Below are 7,206 nucleotides of genomic sequence, written 5' to 3' on the forward strand. Positions count from 1 at the left end.
GGGGCATATATCTCATTCTACGTTTCGGAATTTACATCTATGTGTTCTAGTCACCGGAATAAAAATAGACAAGAGTAACAAACAATGTCGCGCAATATGGTCTTTGTTTGTAGGTCCAAGCAAATGTTTTCGTACATTTATTGAACACGTTCGATTGTATTTAAACTGTATTTGCAATTATTACTGTTTTCACTTCTGCTTTGATCGAAACACTTTCACACAAAAAGCGAATTAAATTATGTCCCTTTAAATTTTAAATAGTAAAATTAAGTTAATGAATGTACAGGTAATTTTAAATGAAAATTTAATTAATACATTTTTAATCACGGCGTCAAGTATTACATCAACTGTGAAAATATGTATTTACGATGACGATGATGAAATTTTTTCGATATCACGTCGAATTAACAAGATGATAAACTCAAAGTTTATCTTATAACGTTTGCGGACCGTGACTATACCGAACAAGTGCACCACACGCAAAGTTGCGAGCCGCGCGCGATGTAAACAAACACCTAAAGAATCCTGACAGCTACAGCAAACAGAATTTTCATGCGATGCAAGTCCCTTCGCCAACAGACGTTGTTCAAGTACTTTTCCCTTTCGACAACGCTGTCAAGTGAAAATTACAATATAACCAGACAAAATTACACCGTCCTCAACCTCTGATATTAAAATTTTCAAACTACTACATATCATCGGAGATATTTTTGACTTTGCGTTAAAAATATTTATGCTCGTTAGAAACTGCTTGCTTTTGATTATCACCGGAAATGAATTGTCAAATTGATTGACAAGCGACGTAACGAAGACCATATGTGTTTTATCAAGTCAATCTTACAAAAAACTGACTCGTACAGTAAGTTGGTTATTAGTGTCAGTTATTAAAAAAAAAATTTTTATTAATCTCCTTGGCCATATAATTTCAGTGGACTTCTTTTTAGTGTATTATCCTCAGTTGTCGGTCCAATTGCTTTGACGTTCAATGCGTATTAAAATAAATAAAATCATAGGACGACACTCACCAAGTTCCATAGGATAGAGCCAGTTGTTGATATCCAGGATCAAGTCCATTTTGAAGGACTCCGATTCGCAATGGAGCCTGCTCACTGCAACCACCCATCGTCATCGATCGCCACCCAGCCAAGGAAACCGGAAAAAAGAAACGGGAAAGTCGTCATCGTTAGATAGAATGTTACGTGTGCCACGACACTTGTGCATTTCAAATACGCATGCAAACTTCGTGCACGTATAAGGGATCCACTTAATTCTAACCGGGTGTAATACATTAAATGTAGCGCGCAAAAAAAAAAAAAAAAAAAAAAAAAAAAAACCATCACGTGATGCTCGCGTCCGACCGAGTCAGAGATGACTCATAGTCTTCGATAAATTTGTCGTCGTAATAGCAGGTTCCGATTATAAACGATCGGGAAAAGGAGAGAGAGAGAAAGAGAGAAGGGAAAAAAGGAAGTGGATTTTTACAGAGATCTCTAGCGACACAATCGTGCCACTTGACGGCTGCCCACCGGCTTGACGTCACTGTCAGCCAACCAATCGCATTTGCTTCACAATACGAATTTATCGTTCGAGCCGACGCTCGCGATACTCGCTCGTACAGGCGACGAGGTGGGTTCGAATGTTCGTTAGAGAACACGTAGGTGATACGTGCGGTTGCGCGCGCGCGTGTTCCTCATCTCACACGTGTAAGCATTTGCGGCTAGTTTCTAACTGTGCTCGCGCAAGATAATTGCAAGGCAGAAACACCTTCTCTCTCTGCTGTGTTAATTCCTAGATTAATATTGCGTTTTATGTTTCGTCACATTTTTTTATTCTTCGGCGATGCGTAGGAATGAGGAAAAATTTCAGAATTACACGATGCGATATATATATATATATATATAGAGCACCGATCTAGGATTGTGAGATCTACGTAGTCATAAACAAAGTGTCCTTGGAACTTCGAACGCGCTTCGACGAAATTACACACTGGACGTTTTATTACCAAAACAGACGTACTTTAACGTCCCAGCTGAAGAGAGTCACCTGATTTTCGTTCGCGCTTGAACAATAATTCATTATCAGAGGCGGTGAGCCGTGCATATTTCGTTCCAATTACGTAATTCGTCCTTGCGCGAGCAAGTTCTCTACGCCATTGTATTCGAGGAATCGGCCAATAAGATCACGGCTACACCGCGCCGAACGTTGCAATGGACCCGTCCGCGTGACGCGGCAATTTCAAACGTACTTTCCAACTACTCGGCGATCTCTGGCCCCGGGAGTGACGATTTTACTTGAATTACACGCATCAAACGTGAACCGTGGAACGCGACACACGTGAACACAGGGTGGTAATGTGATATAGTATAATTCAGTGGTTGGGCGTGAAATAACAGACGTCCACCGAAATGAAATTGCATCGCGGGAAAATGAAACAGAAACCCGCGGTCAAGTAGATTTAAGGTCGCGAAACGTCAACTTAAACTCACAAAATGATTCTTCCTTAATGATACAACTACGTTTGTCTTTTGTTTTTTAAATGAATGTATGAACAACTTCTTGTGAGAATTTCTTATAGCGGTGCGTATTAGAATTATTGTTTTGTAATTTGGAAACGGTATTCTCGTCCACGGGGAATCGTCCAGAGTCTAATTTGTATGTATCTCGTTGTTCACATCGGTATTTGCGTGAATTAATGAAATGTCTTTCGTCGACGTGACTCAGTGTATTAATACATTTAAAGTATGCGGTTTTATGCACACGACGACGCTTCGATCCGCTTTGTCGACAAGCTCGTAAAATGTTGGACGATAGGCCAGCTCGCGCGATTATTCACGTTATTTGTTTCAATGTAAAAATGCAATGCGCGTCGAACGTGCAAATTGTTGTATTCACCGATCGTATCACTAGAACTGTTATTTAAATTGCGTCGTGAACACGGCAAAAGAAATCTAAACCTTCCGAAAACTGTGATCTTTTTCTATAAAAAAAACTTTGTCAATTTTTTTTTTTTTTTTTTTTTTTTTTTACTAAAAAGTAAGCACAACGTTTTTCTCTCGTGTACAAACTGAGAGTCCAGACGACAATTATTCTGTAATGTGGGATTTCAGAAAAAAGTGCACTAACCGACGATGTCTGGAGAGATCGGCAAACGCGAAGAAATCGAGAACCAGAGTGCGACCAGACGGAAAAGGGGGAAGCGAAAACGTTGGAGACACACTCTGGAGCGCAAATACTCGTCAAAACAAGCGGCACGTTTTTCGTATTTACACGCTTAATTCGCGTTTTCCGCGTTGTGCAACGTTTCTCCAAAAGACGCATCGAAGAGAGCCCCAGAGGCTACGAACGTGAGGATGATGAAACAGCTGGATAATAAAAAGCAGAATGCAGACGAAATTGCGACAGAAGAAGATCTTGGAGCGATAGAGACAACACAATGATGCAAGCGTACGTCGTATGTAATTCATACTACGTGCTTTGTTTCTAATGATCGAGGAATAAAAGTTGGTCGTCGAGTGTTAATGCTTGATTGTACAGTAATATGCTTCGAATACGCACGCGATATGACGAATTAATGGTTCGTAAACGGAACTACGCAGCGATTGAAGGGAGAAAACAATCTCCGTCTACATGATCGATTTCTACGGAATCTAACTTCCTCCAATTACTCACGGTAATCGCCGTGGTCGATCGTCGACAGTAATCCCGTGATCGCGTGAACGGCGACCGCCGCCACCTTGCCAGCTGATATCCTTCAAATCCTTCTTTCTCTTCAACCGATCCTCTCAAAATATACAATTTCTCTATCCAACCGTTGGGATCCAATTCGAATCGCGTGATATCCGACAACTCCGTTCCCAAACTTGCGTTCTCCTCTTCGAAATTCTTTCGTATCATCTTCTTCTCCGTGGCAGAGTAAACAGAACTTTCAAGTACTTGTTACGACAGAACAAAACATAAAAAAAAAAAAGGGGGGAGAAACAGAGACAAGTAAAGGAGAAAGAATACTCTCGATGAAATTCGTGTATATCGGGATAAATTGTGTCGTATGTTGTTCGAGGCAGGTCTCCTCTCCACACCGCGAACGATATGATCAAAGGATCCAGACAGAGAGAGTGAAAGAGAAACAGAGAGAAAGAGAGAGAGAGACACGGACCTCGAGGCTGGCACACGGTGGACTGATCCGTTCCTCGTTGCTGACGTTGCTGCCAGCTGCTCGACTTCTATGTACCGATGTGGAGAGAGAGCAACGACGACCTTTACGGTCGCCCAGTGGTACGAGTTCTCCAACGAAACGCACGGAACCTGCCTCTACTCCCCACTACGTCCATAACTCTCACCCTCTAACCCTTCTCCCCCCGCCCCTCTTCGTTCGGCGATGAACACCAGCCACCCTCTCTCCTCCTCCTCCTCTTCACCGCCGCCGCCGACGTTTCTCCACGTCGCTCTCATGTGCTCGTCACCGGGCCAAACACGACCAGCTAGTCTCCTCTCTCCTTCTCCTTTGCTACCCCGAAATGTGCTCGCCACCCCTCTTCTAGCCCTCCCTCCCTTCCTCCCTCCCCTTTCCCATCCTCATCCTTGTTCTCCACCTGTCGCACTTCAGCTCCCTCTGTGTGTTTTCGTTTCCACTCGTGGAAAGGGCAAGAGGGATGGTTTTCGCTGGTCCTGGCGAACCCCCCGCCACCAGGATAGACATATATACTCTTTCGCACACGTTCCGAAGGAAATCTTCGTCATCTCCGTCGTCCTTTCTCTCCTTCTTGGCTGTATTCTTCATGGTGTACGTACGTCTTTAAATATCGAATTTTAATAAGAAAGACCGAGAGACCAGTATTAATAAACACTCGATGAAAATATCCTACACACCGTTAATTTAGCTTTCTTCCGTTATGTTCCTTGGTTCGTGCTTCGCGAATTTTTTTCCCCTCGGGGAATTATGTTTTCGTTTGAGAAATTTTAAGCAGGAATAACAGACGATAAACACTGTTTCACTTGGAAGGAAAGGATCGACGTGTAGATAATACAGTTTCACTTGGTCGAGCGGCTCTGTCAGCTGGTCCTCTCCAGAGGGAGAGATACGTAACGATACTCCTCATGGTCAACTAATGGCACGGTGCTCGGCGAACGGGATACAAGAAACCAGACTCAATTTCCCCTCCATCCGCCACTCTATTTCATCCTTTAACTACCCTCTCACCTTTACCGCCCCGACACACGATCCCCCACCCCTTCTCGCCGTCATCCTTTCGCGGTCCCTTTAAATTTCCTTGCCGCCAGAGAGAGACAGAAAATGACACATTTTCCAGGAGACTGTTTCCGTTTCTCCTTCACGATTTTCTCATCTTCCTTCTCTCTCTCTTTTTTTCTTTTTTTCTTTTTTTCTTTTTAATCCCCCTTTACTTCCCGACCACAATTTTTACAACACTTTCAACAATCCTACGACGACAATTTCAAAACTAGTTCTGGGAAATGACAATTAATCGTGCACAGGTGGAGAACAGTGCGCGACACTAACCGAGTGGTTAACGGTTAACGGTTTGCTACCAGCTGGTTCGTCGTTAAAGAACCGCCGGCGACTCGACGAAAGACGACCGCGAACAGCAGAAAGAAAGAAAGAAAGCAAGCAAGCAAGCAAGCGAGCAAAAACGAAAAGAGAGAAGCGGAGGGGAAAAGAAGAAAAAAAAAAAAAAAAAAAAAAAAAAAAAAACGCAACGCCGACCTTTACGGTCGGCCGATAGTTAGAGTTCTCCAACGAAACGCACGAAACGCACGAAACGCCTGCCCCTCTCTCTATTGTCCCTCTTACACCCTCTCTTTCACTCTCTATCCCTCTTTTATATCCTTCCTCTTTAACCAACGATATCCACCATCTTTGCCTCTCTGTCGCGTAACCACCAGCTTCCATCTTTTTCTACAGTAACGCCCACGCCGTTGCTCTATCCTCGTCTAGTCTTCCCCTTGGAAGACCTGTCTTTTCCTAGTTCATGGTGAAGGTAGCCAGTAGGGGTGCCAACCCTACGGTTTATCCCGGCGGTCGGACGAAGACGGCGATAGATTTACCCCCACTATCATCGGGGCGGCGCTCAGCAAACCCTCTGACCTCCCTTTTCTCCTCTTCGTTGTTTCACTCGTACTCTCCCTCTGTTTCGACATCTTCCACCGTTCTACGTCTGCTCTCTCTTCTTCCCTCTCATTGCGGCAGGTAACACACATGCATTGATATCGTCGTTTTCTCCTGCCTTTCCCCCCTCCTAGACAAGTTTCTTTATCCAGCGATACGATTTCTCGTCTCTCTCCTTTTCTGGTTGCCGATCTTTTCTTTCTCCTCTTGGCTTCGACGTTTTCTCTTGGTTTCTCTCTGCCCAGTGGTGATTTGTCGACTGCTTAGGACGAAACAGAGAAATATCTCCAACTGTCTCCGATTCAGATTCCCCGGGATCCTTCACTTTGAGAAACAGACGTCTAACAACAACTGAATGAAATCCCCTCTGAAATCCCATCCGTCCCCTTAACTCGTTCAAATATTCCAAAAAGAAAATCTTCGGGTGTAAATGAAACTTACAGAAAGAGGAAAAGTCCCACGAAAAATCAAAATCAAACTAGCTTTTCAATCTAGACTGCAATTGCAGACGATTGTACTTTTTGATAATCAATAGTTTGCGTCCAGCAGTCGGAGATTCAATTCCTTTTTTTTTTTCTTCTTCTTCTTTTGGAAAATATTTCTGTTCGCGATTCGTCGACTGGTGGAAGACTGAATAAACATCGAGTCGAATGATTCTTATTAATAGTCGTACACACTCGATAATCCGTCGCCTTTATTTAGCACCACCAGTCACCGCTTACTTTCCAATATCGTACACATCATGAATTACCACGAAAATAGACTCGAGCTTCCTATACTTAGGGACGCGCGTAGTTGCGTGGTTAAGTGGAGAGCACGTATTTCCGGAAGTTACACGGCGAAAGTATCTTCCATCGGAGAATAAGATAAGACAGGATTATTTGCATCATTTGAACAAGTGCACCTCAGATTCTATTCACGTGTCCAAATTCTGGAAACAAAAAGTCGGTAGAGCTTTTCGATTCAGATGGATACGACAAAGAGAACTTTATTAGTTCAAAGAAACTAGAAAATGAAAAGAAGGAATATGTCTGTGTAGATACTAAAAAAAAAAAAAAGAAAAGAAAACCGAGATAAACAGGCTA

At 43.2% G+C, this 7,206-nt stretch overlaps 1 long non-coding RNA gene across 1 annotated transcript; it reads left to right on the plus strand.

Annotated features, from left to right (window-relative positions):
- The first annotated feature begins 1,622 nt into the window (after window positions 1-1,622).
- LOC122538956 lies at window positions 1,623-4,148 on the plus strand. The gene is made up of 2 exons (XR_006308958.1): window positions 1,623-1,703; window positions 3,108-4,148. It is a non-coding gene; the product is annotated as an uncharacterized LOC122538956 (long non-coding RNA).
- The last annotated feature ends 3,058 nt before the right edge of the window (window positions 4,149-7,206 follow it).

The sequence above is a fragment of the Frieseomelitta varia genome, unplaced genomic scaffold (genome assembly GCF_011392965.1).
Source record: "Frieseomelitta varia isolate USP_RPSP 00005682 unplaced genomic scaffold, Fvar_1.2 scaffold_1825, whole genome shotgun sequence".
Classification (NCBI taxonomy): Eukaryota; Metazoa; Arthropoda; class Insecta; order Hymenoptera; family Apidae; genus Frieseomelitta; species Frieseomelitta varia.